The following is a 15,470-nucleotide window of genomic DNA, read 5'->3' on the forward strand; positions in this document are numbered from 1 at the left end:
TTGAATGATAGCTCTAGGCCTTTCGTGTTGTAATCATCACATCATCAGGAGCTTGCAGTTTTCAAAAAATTGCTAAAAGTTCAAGAAAATACATTCAGAGGTAGAAAGGCAGGAGACGGTAAGTGCCCCCCAGGCATACCAATACTCAATGCCAGAAATATTGAATATCAAAGCATTATAAGACAGCCAGCCCACAAGTGCTGATATTGTAGTAGTAACATAAGGAGTGTAACATTAGTGACATGACGATTATCAAAAATTCGGTCAGACTTCGATATGATATAAAAGATTTCACATTCTAAATATAGATATATCTATATTTAGGAATTTTCTATACATCTAGATAGCAGGTCCACAGCCAACTCATTTAAAGGGACTCATTTCGAAGGAGACATCTGTAGTTTATCCAGATGAAGATGGCCATAGTTTATCTATCCCACAAGATTTTTAGTCAAACGCAGGTCTAACCATCAAGAACAAGCAGAAAAACAGGTCCTGATTCCTTGATGTGGAACTACAACACTTTAGACAATCCACAGCATTCATATAGTAATTATGGACATTTTATGAACATTTTATTAGAAGACAGGGAAATGTACGTGTCCCTTGATAAGAACTCATTTGACCAGGTTAACAGAAAGTTTAATACACTGATTAGAACCTTGCTGAGAGATAATGAGTAATTAATTAAATCGTTATCAGCTATGTAAGCGACACTCCCTTGTACGTACAGTTTGATTGAAACCCACAAACCTGGTTTTCCAGCGAGGCCTATTATTAGGTCTGTAGTATCGGCTACATATTCCCTGTCAAAATGGTTGCTAAAAATATTAACTCAATTTCTTGGCAACATTTCTGAAGCCCACTTAAAAAACAACATTGATCTCACTAACAAATTGCAAAATGTTAACACATCTAATGATTTCATATTAGCAAGTTTTGATATCGCGAAGCTATTCACCCTACTTCTTGTTCCCTACTTATTATCTTATTTGGAAGCAGAATTAGATGAGTTTCCCATGCCTATCGATAAGAATACTATTACTGAAAATATTAAGATGTGTGTAGTTGATTGCAAGTTTGAGTTTGAAGGGAAATACTATGCTCAAAGGTAAGGAATGGCTATGGGAAATCCATTGCCTCCCCTATTGAGCAATCTGTATACGGAATTTCTCGAAACTAAGTTGTTGGATTATTATTATTATAATCAAAAAGAAGCGCTAAGCCATAAGTTGTTGGAAGATGTCCTGCCCTGCAAGGCTAAATGGCTCTGATATGTGGATGGCATCTTGTTTCTTTGGCAAATGATTGGGTCCTGAATTCATTTTTACTGAAACTTAACGCTTTGGTCCCGTCTATTAAATTCTCCATAGAGAAAGAACTAGAATCTAAACTTCCAGTCTCAGAAGTGTTGATACACCTGGTTGATAGAAAGTTTTAAGTTTACAGTATATAGGAAGGCTACTAATGTGAACTCATACATTCACTATACCAACCGTGAGACAAGACTAAAAAAGGGGTGTTTTTCTCACTATGTTTCTGAGAGTTTACCGAGTGTGCAGTCCATAGTTTCTCGATGAAGAAATTTGGAAAATATTTGACATTGCTACAAAACTGCTCTACCCTAAGGAGTTCATGGAATCAGCGTTCCTTGCTGATAGGAAAACATATCATAGAGATGAGCCTGGATATTGCGACCCCTGAATGGGTCACAATGTATATAATGTATATTATCTGTTCTTATAATTTTATATTGCTTATAATTGCGATATTAGCTAAATCGTAAATATATATTGCTTTATATTAATATTTGACTTAGTTATATTATTAGGTAGGATGTAACATTTATATATTATTCAGTCCTCATAGTTCAAGAGTGTTAAGTAGCTGGCAGCATTGTCTAACTACTGTAATTATCGCTCCGCTCGTTTCGCTGCCGGCTTCTCTGTGTTGCTGGGCAGCAGCAGTCCACGGAGAGTCGTGTGATCAGGGTGGGGTGATCACACCTCACCTGGAGGAGAGACTGCCTGGCCTACGTTCGCTCTCTTGTCTGTTTGACGTTGCTTCCAACAAGACGTGCCTCTCCGGCTCTCCCTTGATGGCCCTTGTTGGAAGATCGTCTCTGTCGCTTCTTGTTGTTGGTTCTGTGTAACTATGTTTGCAGAACATAGCCTAGACTTAGTGATTTTCGACGTTGTACTGAGGTTGTGTGTCTCATAGACACTCTGAGAAACTCAGGTCCTGAGCTGTAGCTTCTGACCTAATTTGTACTGGTATCTGTGTACTGTCACAGTCGGGGATTTTCTAATGCTGAACTTAGATTCAGTAGTATGGGAGTTTTGTGACTTTTGTGGAGGATCTGCAGATGGTCCCTACTTAGTGTCGTTATATTATCTCCTTGTTCCTGATTCTGTGTCGCTGTTGCTTGTTATATTGCTGTTCGGCTTATCAGTCGTTTTATTGTTCAAGCAAGCTGTTCTGATTGCCAGGTTGGTCAAGAAGTTAGTTTATGTGAGGACTTTTAGTCAGTCACTGGTTAAGTCTAGTCGAGTCTTGAGACATAGCGAACTACTTAGAGCACTTACACACATACACACAAACTTACTTGTATATATTTGTATTATGTTATTAAATGCTAACAATGTACCAGACGGTACTTAAAAGCCATAAAGATGTGATATGTGCCTTCAGCACAATACTACTGTACACGAGAGAAGTGTAGGAACTTGTATCCTATATTATATTCAATTGATTACTTTAATTTACTTTGATGTTATACGCCTAGACAACTTTATTGTTATTAATAAACTTATTAAATTTTAATTTCTTTAGTTAGTAGCCTACCAGTTGTAATCCTGAAGCACTATTGAATCTTACTAAATTCTAATGGATAATTGGACCAGGATACTGACTACTTGTTACAAAAACCCAGTAACAGGCTGGATGCTAGAAGGGCAGTCCTTTCTAGTATTCACTGGAGATCTCTTATATCATTATTAGATATCGCGTTTTTTTGGTAAGTCATGTAAGTCTTTTATATCATATCGAGGTCTGACCAAATTTTTGATAATTGTCATGTCACTACTGTTACGCTCGTTAGGTTACTACTACAGTATTATTGCTTATGGGCAGTCTGTCTTCTAATGCCCTAATACTCAATCTTTCTGGCACTGGGTATCGGTATGCCTGGGGCATTTACCGCCTCCTGACTCTACGTCATTCAAGCAAGGATGTTTCCTCTGAACGTGTTTGCTTAGACTTCTATTTTCTGCAACATTACGAGCTCATGAAGATGTGTTGATTGCAACACGAAAGGCCTAGAGTTATGATACTTACGTACATAGCCAAACTTTGCTAACCATTTCAGGGAACGCTGCCCTCCTCGGGGCACACACATTTTTCTATACAGAGAGCATTGTTGATGATTGCAAAGCGGGTGATCAGTGTACATTAGTTGTGTTTGTGTTGATGAGGGGATAATTACCTCACGTATCCATCAGTCGTCGACGTCATTTGCATCTAATAAATCACCTCTGGATTACTTGCTTAATGAGAGGACAGGAAACAGAGAGAGAAACAGAGAGAGAGAGAGAAAGGTAGCGTGGGATAGCACCATTTACTCACCTCCCGGAGGCAGTAGAGTTGGACAATCTTGGAATATTATTTTTACTGGAGACGACTCTGTCACGCTATCCTACCTCCTCTCCTCCTCGTTCCTCTGTTCCTTCTCTTATCGATGTAATCCCTTTCCTTCTCTGTTTTGTTATTCATAATATGATAATAGTTACCCAAGTCATTTCTTGGCACAATTTTTGTTTGCCATTTTCTTCTTTGCTACTTTTCTGACGTGAATTTTTGCCCAGGTAACACAAAGTACATTTTTTTTTTTTTTTTTTCAACAAGTCGGCCGTCTCCCACCGAGGCAGACAAAGTACATTTCTGCTTATTAATTTTAAGCACTGCAAATTGAGGAAACATGTTCTGGTCTTAAAACAATTTGAAAGCTTGAATTCTGACTGAAGGTAAGAGACATGTGAAATCTGATTAGACTAGACTTATATGTTCTGGATATGCATTGCTGATTTTGCGTAAGTGAGATATTGATAAGCTTTAAATAAATAAATAGAAAGAGAGAAAGATGCTTAAATTTTTGTAGAATTGTACAAAGATGATCGTGAGCTTGTTTGTAAGCTCTATTTATGAAGCTTCGCTTGCAGTGGTCTTGATAACCAGATCTGGTGTGGTTTTGATGACCAGGTCTGGTGGGGTCTTGATGACCAGGTCTGGTGTGGTCTTGATGACCAGGTCTGGTGGGGTCTTGATGACCAGGTCTGGTGTGGTCTTGATGATCAGGTCTAGCGTGGTCTTGATGACTAGATCCGGCGTGGTCTTGATGAAAAGGTCTGGCGTGGTCTTGATGGCCAGGTCTGGCGTGGTCTTGATGACCAAATCTGGTGTGGTCTTGATGACCAAGTCTGGTGTGGTCTTGATGATCAGGTCTAGCGTGGTCTTGATGACTAGATCTGGCGTGGTCTTGATGAAAAGGTCTGGCGTGGTCTTGATGGCCAGGTCTGGCGTGGTCTTGATGACCAAATCTGGTGTGGTCTTGATGACCAAGTCTGGTGTGGTCTTGATGATCAGGTCTAGCGTGGTCTTGATGACTAGATCTGGCGTGGTCTTGATGAAAAGGTCTGGCGTGGTTTTGATGGCCAGGTCTGGCGTGGTCTTGATGACCAGGTCTGGTGTGGTCTTGATGACCAGGCATGGCATGGTTTTGATGACCATATCTGGTGTGGTCTTGATGACCATATCTGGTGTGGTCTTGATAACCAGGCATGGCATGGTCTTGATGACCAAGTCTGGCGTGGTCTTGATGACCAGGTCTGGTGTGGTCTTGATTACCAGGCATGGCATGGTCTTGATGACCATGTCTGGCGTGGTATTGATGACTAGGTCTGGTGTGGTCTTGATAACCAGGTCTAGCGTGGTCTTGACTATGTCTGGCATGGTCTTGATGACCATGTCTGGTGTGGTCTTGATGAGCAGGTCTGGCGTGGTCTTGATGACCAAATCTGTTGTGGTCTTAACCCTTTACCAGGCCTGGTAAAGGGTTAATAACCATCCCTTGCATGATCTTGATAACCAGGTCTGGTGTGGTCTTAATGACCAATTCTTCAAGACTCATCTTGAGGGTCAGCCAGGGCGCAGTTCACCTGGACACTCATATGACGACTTAATAAACTGTTGAGAGAGAACCCTCGTTTAATACACACCACTCGCTGTATATACTATGCGGAGACATAAGCACTTTTCGGTGTACGTGCAAAGTGGTATAGACAGTCCTCGGTGTGTATATACATAGAAATAAATACTTCTTGATGAACATGCAAATACACAAATACAAATGACTCTCGGTATGTATACACCGAGAAACATACATCTCTTGGTGTAGATAAACACTGAGACGAGCACCTTTTCGTGTATGAACAGAGAAATATACATACCTCTCGGAAAATATAAGCTGAGATATACACCACTTGGCATACACACTAAGAGTGCATACATCTACGTGTATTTACAAAGAGATATTCGCACCACTGTCAATATATATGCAATGATAAATGCAAAGTTTATTTATATAATTCAACTTATACATACATACAAGAACTTGCGATCTTGGCCTAAATAGCAACGTTCATCTTGCCATATAGGACAAGCGAAAATTTGTGTATGCAATAATTTCGCCAAAATCATTCTGAACCTAACGAAAAAAATATATTTCACTGTGTGTTCAGTATTAAATTATTGTAAACAATTCTACAATATATTTAGTTGGATTAGGCTAAAATATATTGTTCTTGTTACAATAAGGTTAGGTAAGTTTTCTAAGATTCTTCTAGAGCAAAATTAAAAATTTTTACATTAAAATTAATAAAAAAAAATATATCTTTAAACGTATCAGAGAAAATTTTAAAAAGAACTTAATTTTAAATGAGTTCTTGCTAATTGACCAGTTTTACATATTCGGCACGACATATATATATATATATATATATATATATATATATATATATATATATATATATATATATATATATATATATATATATATATATATATATATATATATATATATATATATATATATATATATATATATATATATATATATATATATATATATATATATATATATGCAAAACAACCACTCTGAAAGAATAGAGAAATTCCAAGCGCTTTCGTGACTACTCACATTATCAAGGAACTATGAAAGTGAAGCATCCAAGGAAGCTATATAAGGGGTCCGGCCAGCACCTCACTATCAGATCCCACAACGGTTAAACACGTGACGCGCGGCGAGCCAACTTGGATAGGTCCTTTGCACAACTCACCCCCAAGCTATTCTACCCAAGAAAATTTAAAAATTATTTGTCCAGTGTATTATTAAATTCTTCCCAAATTCTATTAATTATAAATGGATCTAATTTATATAAACCAAAGGAAATATTCATATTATTTGGTTTATATAAATTAGATCCATTTATAATTAATAGAATTTGGGAAGAATTTAATAATACACTGGACAAATAATTTTTAAATTTTCTTGGGTAGAATAGCTTGGGGGTGAGTTGTGCAAAGGACCTATCCAAGTTGGCTCGCCGCGCGTCACGTGTTTAACCGTTGTGGGATCTGATAGTGAGGTGCTGGCCGGACCCCTTATATAGCTTCCTTGGATGCTTCACTTTCATAGTTCCTTGATAATGTGAGTAGTCACGAAAGCGCTTGGAATTTCTCTATTCTTTCAGAGTGGTTGTTTTGCATATTTTGAAATCACCTGTTTACTGTGATCTTATTGCATATATATATATATATATATATATATATATATATATATATATATATATATATATATATATATATATATATATATATATATATATATATATATATATATATATATATATATATATATATATATATATATATATATATATATATATATATATATATATATATATATATATATATATATATATATATATATATATATATATATATATATATATATATATATATATATATATATATATATATATATATATATATATATATATATATATATATATATATATATATATATATATATATATATATATATATATATATATATTTCAACAAGTCGGTCGTCTCCCACCGAGGCAGGGTATATATATATATATATATACCCTGGTTTTGAGAGTTTCAGTGGGGGGAAATAAATGGGATTAAATCTGAAGTATCTGAGAGAGTTAGAGCAAAGGAAGGGGTAGCAGTAATGTTAAATGATCAGTTATGGAAGGAGAAAAGAGAATATGAATGTGTAAATTCAAGAATTATGTGGATTAAAGTAAAGGTTGGATGCGAGAAGTGGGTCATAACAAGCGTGTATGCACCTGGAGAAGAGAGGAATGCAGAGGAGAGAGATTTTGGGAGATGTTAAGTGAATGTATAGGAGCCTTTGAACCAAGTGAGAGAGTAATTGTGGTAGGGGACCTGAATGCTAAAGTAGGAGAAACTTTTAGAGAGGGTGTTGTGGTTACAAGAAAGTGGGTGCAGGAGGGAAGAGGAGCGATTGGTGGAATGATGATGTAAAGAGAGCAGTAAGGGAGAAAAAGTTAGCATATGAGAAGTTTTTACAAAGTAGAAGTGATGCAAGGAGGGAAGAGTATATGGAGAAAAAGAGAGAGGTTAAGAGAGTGGTGAAGCAATGTAAAAAGAGAGCAAATGAGAGAGTGGGTGAGATGTTATCAACAAATTTGGTTGAAAATAAGAAAAAGTTTTGGAGTGAGATTAACAAGTTAAGAAAGCCTAGAGAACAAATGGATTTGTCAGTTAAAAATAGGAGAGGAGAGTTATTAAATGGAGAGTTAGAGGTATTGGGAAGATGGAGGGAATATTTTGAGGAATTGTTAAATGTTGATGAAGATAGGGAAGCTGTGATTTCGTGTATAGGGCAAGGAGGAATAACATCTTGTAGGAGTGAGGAAGAGCCAGTTGTGAGTGTGGGGGAAGTTCGTGAGGCAGTAGGTAAAATGAAAGGGGGTAAGGCAGCCGGGATTGATGGGATAAAGATAGAAATGTTAAAAGCAGGTGGGGATATAGTTTTGGAGTGGTTGGTGCAATTATTTAATAAATGTATGGAAGAGGGTAAGGTACCTAGGGATTGGCATAGAGCATGCATAGTTCCTTTGTATAAAGGCAAAGGGGATAAAAGAGAGTGCAAAAATTATAGGGGGATAAGTCTGTTGAGTGTACCTGGTAAAGTGTATGGTAGAGTTATAATTGAAAAAATTAAGAGTAAGACGGAGAATAGGATAGCAGATGAACAAGGAGGCTTTAGGAAAGGTAGGGGGTGTGTGGACCAGGTGTTTACAGTGAAACATATAAGTGAAAAGTATTTAGATAAGGCTAAAGAGGTCTTTGTGGCATTTATGGATTTGGAAAAGGCGTATGACAGGGTGGATAGGGGGGCAATGTGGCAGATGTTGCAAGTGTATGGTGTAGGAGGTAGGTTACTGAAAGCAGTGAAGAGTTTTTACGAGGATAGTGAGGCTCAAGTTAGAGCATGTAGGAAAGAGGGAAATTTTTTCCCAGTAAAAGTAGGCCTTAGACAAGGATGTGTGATGTCACCGTGGTTGTTTAATATATTTATAGATGGGGTTGTAAGAGAAGTAAATGCGAGGTTCTTGGCAAGAGGCGTGGAGTTAAAAGATAAAGAATCACACACAAAGTGGGAGTTGTCACAGCTGCTCTTTGCTGATGACACTGTGCTCTTGGGAGATTCTGAAGAGAAGCTGCAGAGATTGGTGGATGAATTTGGTAGGGTGTGCAAAAGAAGAAAATTAAAGGTGAATACAGGAAAGAGTAAGGTTATGAGGATAACAAAAAGATTAGGTGATGAAAGATTGAATATCAGATTGGAGGGAGAGAGTATGGAGGAGGTGAATGTATTCAGATATTTGGGAGTGGACGTGTCAGCGGATGGGTCTATGAAAGATGAGGTGAATCATAGAACTGATGAGGGAAAAAGAGTGAGTGGTGCACTTAGGAGTCTGTGGAGACAAAGAACTTTGTCCTTGGAGGCAAAGAGGGGAATGTATAAGAGTATAGTTTTACCAACGCTCTTATATGGGTGTGAAGCGTGGGTGATGAATGTTGCAGCGAGGAGAAGGCTGGAGGCAGTGGAGATGTCATGTCTGAGGGCAATGTGTGGTGTGAATATAATGCAGAGAATTCGTAGTTTGGAAGTTAGGAGGAGGTGCGGGATTACCAAAACTGTTGTCCAGAGGGCTGAGGAAGGGTTGTTGAGGTGGTTCGGACATGTAGAGAGAATGGAGCGAAACAGAATGACTTCAAGAGTGTATCAGTCTGTAGTGGAAGGAAGGCGGGGTAGGGGTCGGCCTAGGAAGAGTTGGAGGGAGGGGGTAAAGGAGGTTTTGTGTGCGAGGGGTTTGGACTTCCAGCAGGCATGCGTGAGCGTGTTTGATAGGAGTGAATGGAGACAAATGGTTTTTAATACTTGACGTGCTGTTGGAGTGTGAGCAAAGTAACATTTATGAAGGGATTCAGGGAAACCGGCAGGCCGGACTTGAGTCCTGGAGATGGGAAGTACAGTGCCTGCACTCTGAAGGAGGGGTGTGAATGTTGCAGTTTAAAAACTGTAGTGTAAAGCACCCTTCTGGCAAGACAGTGATGGAGTGAATGATGGTGAAAGTTTTTCTTTTTCGGGCCACCCTGCCTTGGTGGGAATCGCCCAGTGTGATAAAATATATATATATATATATATATATATATATATATATATATATATATATATATATATATATATATATATATATATATATATATATATATAAATCAGGACGGCTATATATAGGTAGGAAGAGGTGGTGGTGGTGGTAGTAGTAGTAGTAGTAGTACAAGAGTTGTATATAATACCGACAAGATGAAATTAAGACACATGCACAACACCCGGGCATCCCCATCATAGACGTTTCGTCATCCAGCCAGCCACTGGATGGCGAAACGTCCACAACAAAGACAACCAGACGCCGCACATGATCAAATCGGACTTCATGGTCTCGTGTGTCACACATCAGAAGGGAAGTATGCCAGACATGAGGAGGTCAATGACACCATAAAGAGAAGCCTCGCCACAGCCCGTTTCCCAGCTCAAAAGGAACTCCAAGTGCAGAGGTCTGACGGAAATCAAAAGCATCCTGATGGAGCCACTATGCTACCCTGGAAGGATGGAAAGCAGATTGCCTGGGACTACACCTGTGCCGCCACATTAGCAGACGCCTGTAGCTGAAGGGGGTGAAACTGCCAGCCACAGGGAGACCCAGAAGACCCCCAAATATGAAGACCTTCCCTCTTGCTATAACTTCATCCCAATAGGGCCGGAGACCATTGAAGCATAGGGCAAGTGTGCTCTAAAGTTCCTCAAAGAGAGGGGTGAAAAACTCATCATAGAAACCAAGGATAACAGGGCGACCACCTTCTTCTTTCAGAGACTCAGACTCGTGCTCCAGAGAGGAAATGCCTGCAGCATTCTGGGCATGCGGCCCACTGCCGGGGATCTGGAAGAAGTATTTGAGATGTAACTCTGGGTTGTTATCTACGTTGTTTTACTCCATATTGTATTTTTCTAAATGTATTTTGTCAATATACCTTGTTTTTAAATAAAGCATATGTAGAATATATATGGGGTGGTAGGAGAAAATTTTCAAACAGCTTCATCGAGAACCTTGAGTTTTCCCTGAAGCAAGTTTATTCTTATCTCTGAGAATGAGGGTCCCAAGGACGGTTCTAGAGGTGGTATATATATTATTGACACATCAGCCGATTCCCACAAAGGCAAAGTGGCCCAAGAAAGAAAAACTTCCATTATCATTCACTCCATCACTGTCTTGCCAGAATAGTGTTTGCACTACAGTCATAAAACTGCAACATTAACATCCCTCCTTCATAGTGCAAACACTGTACTTCCCATTTCCAGGACTCAAGTCTCCCCTGCCGGTTTCCCTGAATCCCTTCATAAATATTACTTTACTCACACTCCAACAGCACATCAAGTATTAAAATCCATTTGTCTCCATTCTCTCCTATCAAATACAATCACGCATGCTTGCACAAAACCTCCATTACCCCCTCCCTCCAACCTTTCCTAGGCCGACCACTACCCCGCCTTCCCTCCACTATAGATTATACACTCTCGAAGTCATTCTATTTTGTTCCATCCTCTCTGCATGTCCGAACCACCTCAACAACCCCTCCTCGACTCTTCTGCTAATAGTTTCAGTAATTCCGCGCCTCCTCCTAATTTTCATACTACATTTTCTCTCCATTATATTCCAAAACACATTGCCCTCAGACATAAAATCTCCACTGCCTCCAGCCTTCTCCTTATTGCAATATTTACCATCCATGCTTCACACCCACATAAGAATGTTGGTATAACTATACCCTCAAGAATTTCTCTTTCTGCTTCCATAGACAAAGTTCTTTGTCTCCACAGACTCCTAAGTGCACTACTCACCCTTTTAACTCATCAGATCTATGATTCATCACATCCTTCATAGACCCGTCTGCTGACACGTCCGCTCCTAAATATCTGAATACATTCACCTCCTCCATACTCTCTCCCTCCAATATGATATCCAATCTTTCGTCATCTAATCTTTTTTTATCCTCATCACCTTACTCTTTCCTATATTCACTTTTAATTTTCTTCTTTTAAGTGCAGTACCAAACTCATCCACCAACCTTTATAACTTCTCTTCAGAATCTCCCAAAAGCTCAGTGTCATCAGCAAAGAGCATTTATGGCAACTCCCACTTTGTGTTAGATTCTTTATTTTTCAACCCCATACCTCTTGCCAACACCCACGCATTCACTTCTCTTACAACCCCATCTATAAATATATTGAACAACCATGGTGACATCACACATCCTTGTCTAAGGCCTACTTTTACTAGGAAATAATCTCCCTCTCTCCTACATACTCTAACCTGAGCCTCACTATCCTGAGGTCAGTAGTCAGTACACTGAGGTCAGTGGTCACCTGCGGTCATACCTGCCTAAGCTCTTGGAAGTTAGCGTGGGCTGTTACCAAGCGCCATGGCTTGTTGTAGCCAAGTGTTGAAGAAGGAAATTCTACTTCTTCAGGAGGAAAATAGGAGGCTGAAGCTTCGCATAGATGAGTTTGGGAGCGAGTATGAGAAAGATTTAGCTGGTAAGGAGGAAATGGTCACTATCAGTGATAGTGGCAGCCGCTTTAAGTGGCAAGTGGTTCACAGTTCAGGAAGAAGGAAGATGAGGAGAGTTAAGGAAGAAGATGTGAAGGTAGGAAATCGATTTGCTGTTCTCCAAGACGAGTGTACTTCAGTGATTAGTGAGGTTGAAGGTATCACTGATTCCCCTGCTAATCAAGGTAAGAATATTTTAATAGTAGGCAATTCTCAGGTAAGATATATGGACCATGCATTTTGTAACAGAGACAGAAAGGTCAGACAGAGAGTGTGTCTTCCTGGAGCTGGTGTTGGTGACATAGTCAGCAGGTTGGATAATATTATGGCAGGTAATGGGAACAAGCCCATTATCTGTCTTAGTGCTGGGGGTAATGACATTGGGAAGAGCAGGAGAGAGGAGCTGCTGGATAAGTACAGGTCAGCCGCAGAAGTAGTTAGGTCTAAGGGAGGGATCCCAGTCATATGTAGCATCCTGCCTAGAAAGGGAGTGGGCAATGAATGGATAAATAGGGCAATTGGTATAAATTGCTGGTTAGAGAGGTACTGCAAGGAACTTGCATTCCCATTCATTGATAACTGGGACCTACTCTTTGGCAGACGTGATATGTATGCAAGGGATGGGGTTCATCTCTCTGGGGATGGAGTCGTTGCATTAGCCAATTCAATTGAGAGAGTAATTGATGACTTGTCTAGGAATTTAAACTGATAGATAATAGAGGTATGGGTGTTTGTGGGAAACAATCAGGCTGCAACATTAGGGTTAAAAACAGCAGTTACTACCGGGATACCTCAGGGATATGTTTAAAAGACAATATTCAAAATAAAGTTGCTAGTAATGGCAAATCAATTGATCAACAAACAAACAAAGATAGTAGCGGGCAACGAGTGACTAGATCCCTTAAGGTTTATTATACAAATAGTAGGAGTCTAAGAAATAAGATAGATAAGCTAAGATTACTTGCAAGTAGATATTATTGGTATAACAGAGACCTGGTTCAACCTGAAAGATAGAGACATGCCTTCTGAATGCAACATACAAGGTTATAAACTATTCCACACTGATAGGAAGGGTGGTGGAGTGGCGATGTATATCAGAGAAAATTTAAATTGTTCTCTTAGACATGATATAAGCTTAGAAACATCGAACACAGAATCTGTTTGGCTACAGTTTATCGAGGGACGTGACAAATTAATTTCGGGCCCCCAAACCTTGATAGGGAGGGCAGTAAGCTGTTATGGGACGAAATTCATAAGGCATCTAGACATGAAAATGTTGTTATAATGGGAGATTTTAACTTTAGACAAATTGATTGGAACAATATGACAGGAAATCTTGAGTCTAGTGACTTTCTTGATACGGTTCAGGATTGCTTTTTAGAACAGGTTGTGACAGAACCAACAAGAGGAAACAATCTGCTTGACTTGGTTCTTGCCAACAAAGATTCACTAATTAATAATCTTGAGGTTAATGATGAGCTTGGGGAAAGTGATCACAAATCACTTAGTTTCAATATATCATGGAATTACCCAGATAACTGCAATAAAATCTCTGTCCCAGATTTTCGCTTGGCCGACTTCATGGGACTGAAAAATTACCTGGGTGGGCTAAATTGGGATGTCCTGACTATCGGTCAGGTAGGTGATCTTGGTTGCCAATATGACGTTTTTCAGAGCATAGTTCTAGCTGCCCTGTGAGGAAAAATTTCAACAGATAGGAGTAGCAAGCGAGTATATGGTGATGATAGTTTGATTGCCCGTCTGCTTGTTAAGGTAGGGTCAGTGTCTAGCTCCCGCTATCCCCCCCTTTTTCCACCCGGAAAGGTGACATGTGGGACTCTGACCAAATGGTAATCACTTGACTCACAGCTCCCAACACAACTGTAAGTAAAAGCCTCTGCTCCTGTTTTTAATGGATATATTGGTTAAAAGCTTCACTTTTAACCCATTTTTAAGACTTAGTTCATTCTGCCTTGATTTCCATGTGCTTTTAGATAGTCACCATGTTTTTTAAATACTTTACTTATCATGGGGAGTGATTTTTTAGACAGTGGGTAACCTTTGTCTCTTTCTAGCTTGGAATGTCAGCTCGGGTCATCTGGCAACCAAAGAAACAGTGTTGAAGGAGAATAACTTTACCCAAGTTCTAGGACATCACTATTTATCTGCATGCCTAAGTGTAGTCAACCCCAGGCAACTACCTCTCATCTTTGCAGTGGTGAAAGACCTGCTTTCCTATCATCTTGACGGACTATTCAAGGCTAGAGACTCTGTGAAGAACTAGTTGTTGGGTTGTCACTCAACACCTGTGACCTCCCCCCATCATCAGCAACGGCTACAATTTCTACAACACGCGGTGTCAACAACATCAGACACCCCAGTCTAATTGTATATATTAGCGTTGAATTCAGAAATTATTTACATAATTTTTCATTCTCTTTCAAGTAGGATAAAAATTCAGATTTAATTGTTTTATATTTTCATTTCTAATTCATAAAGTGTTTATATTTGACTGCTATTATTCTTTTTCTATTCATTAATTTTCCTGAGGAGGAGCCAGCCTTGATAATACTTACTGAAGTTGTTACAGGCCTGAGTAAGCCTTCAAATGCCCAGACAACTTTTGTTCCGAGTAGGGAAATTAGATCTAACAAAAATGATCCCAAAATGGATGAACAATAGATTAAAACATCTCATTGGTCATAAGAGAGGCATATATAGGTGCATTAAAAGAGGGGATTGACAGTTAAGAAATCAATATATTCAATTAAAGAGAGAAATAAAGAAAGTAATAAGAAAAGCAAAAAGGGATTATAAGGCTAAGGTCGCAAGGGATTCAAAGACTAACACAAAAGGGTTCTTTCAGGTATACAGAAGAAAGATTAGGGACAAAATTGGCCCACTTAAGAGTAAATCTGGTCAGATCACTGACAGTGATAAGGATATGTGTGAAATTCTCAATACTTACTTCTTCTCAGTTTTCACCCAGGAAAATACTAGCGATATTCCTGAAATAATAGATTATGTAGAACAGGATAATAAACTGAGGACATGGTCCTCAGACAAATGGAGAAACTAAAATCTAACAAATCCCCAGGCCCTGATGAACTGATTGCAAGGGTGTTAAAGGAATGAAAAGAGGAACTTATCATACTTTTGGCTAATCTTTTTAACATATCAATA

Source organism: Cherax quadricarinatus, chromosome 6 (assembly GCF_038502225.1).
Source record: "Cherax quadricarinatus isolate ZL_2023a chromosome 6, ASM3850222v1, whole genome shotgun sequence".
Classification (NCBI taxonomy): Eukaryota; Metazoa; Arthropoda; class Malacostraca; order Decapoda; family Parastacidae; genus Cherax; species Cherax quadricarinatus.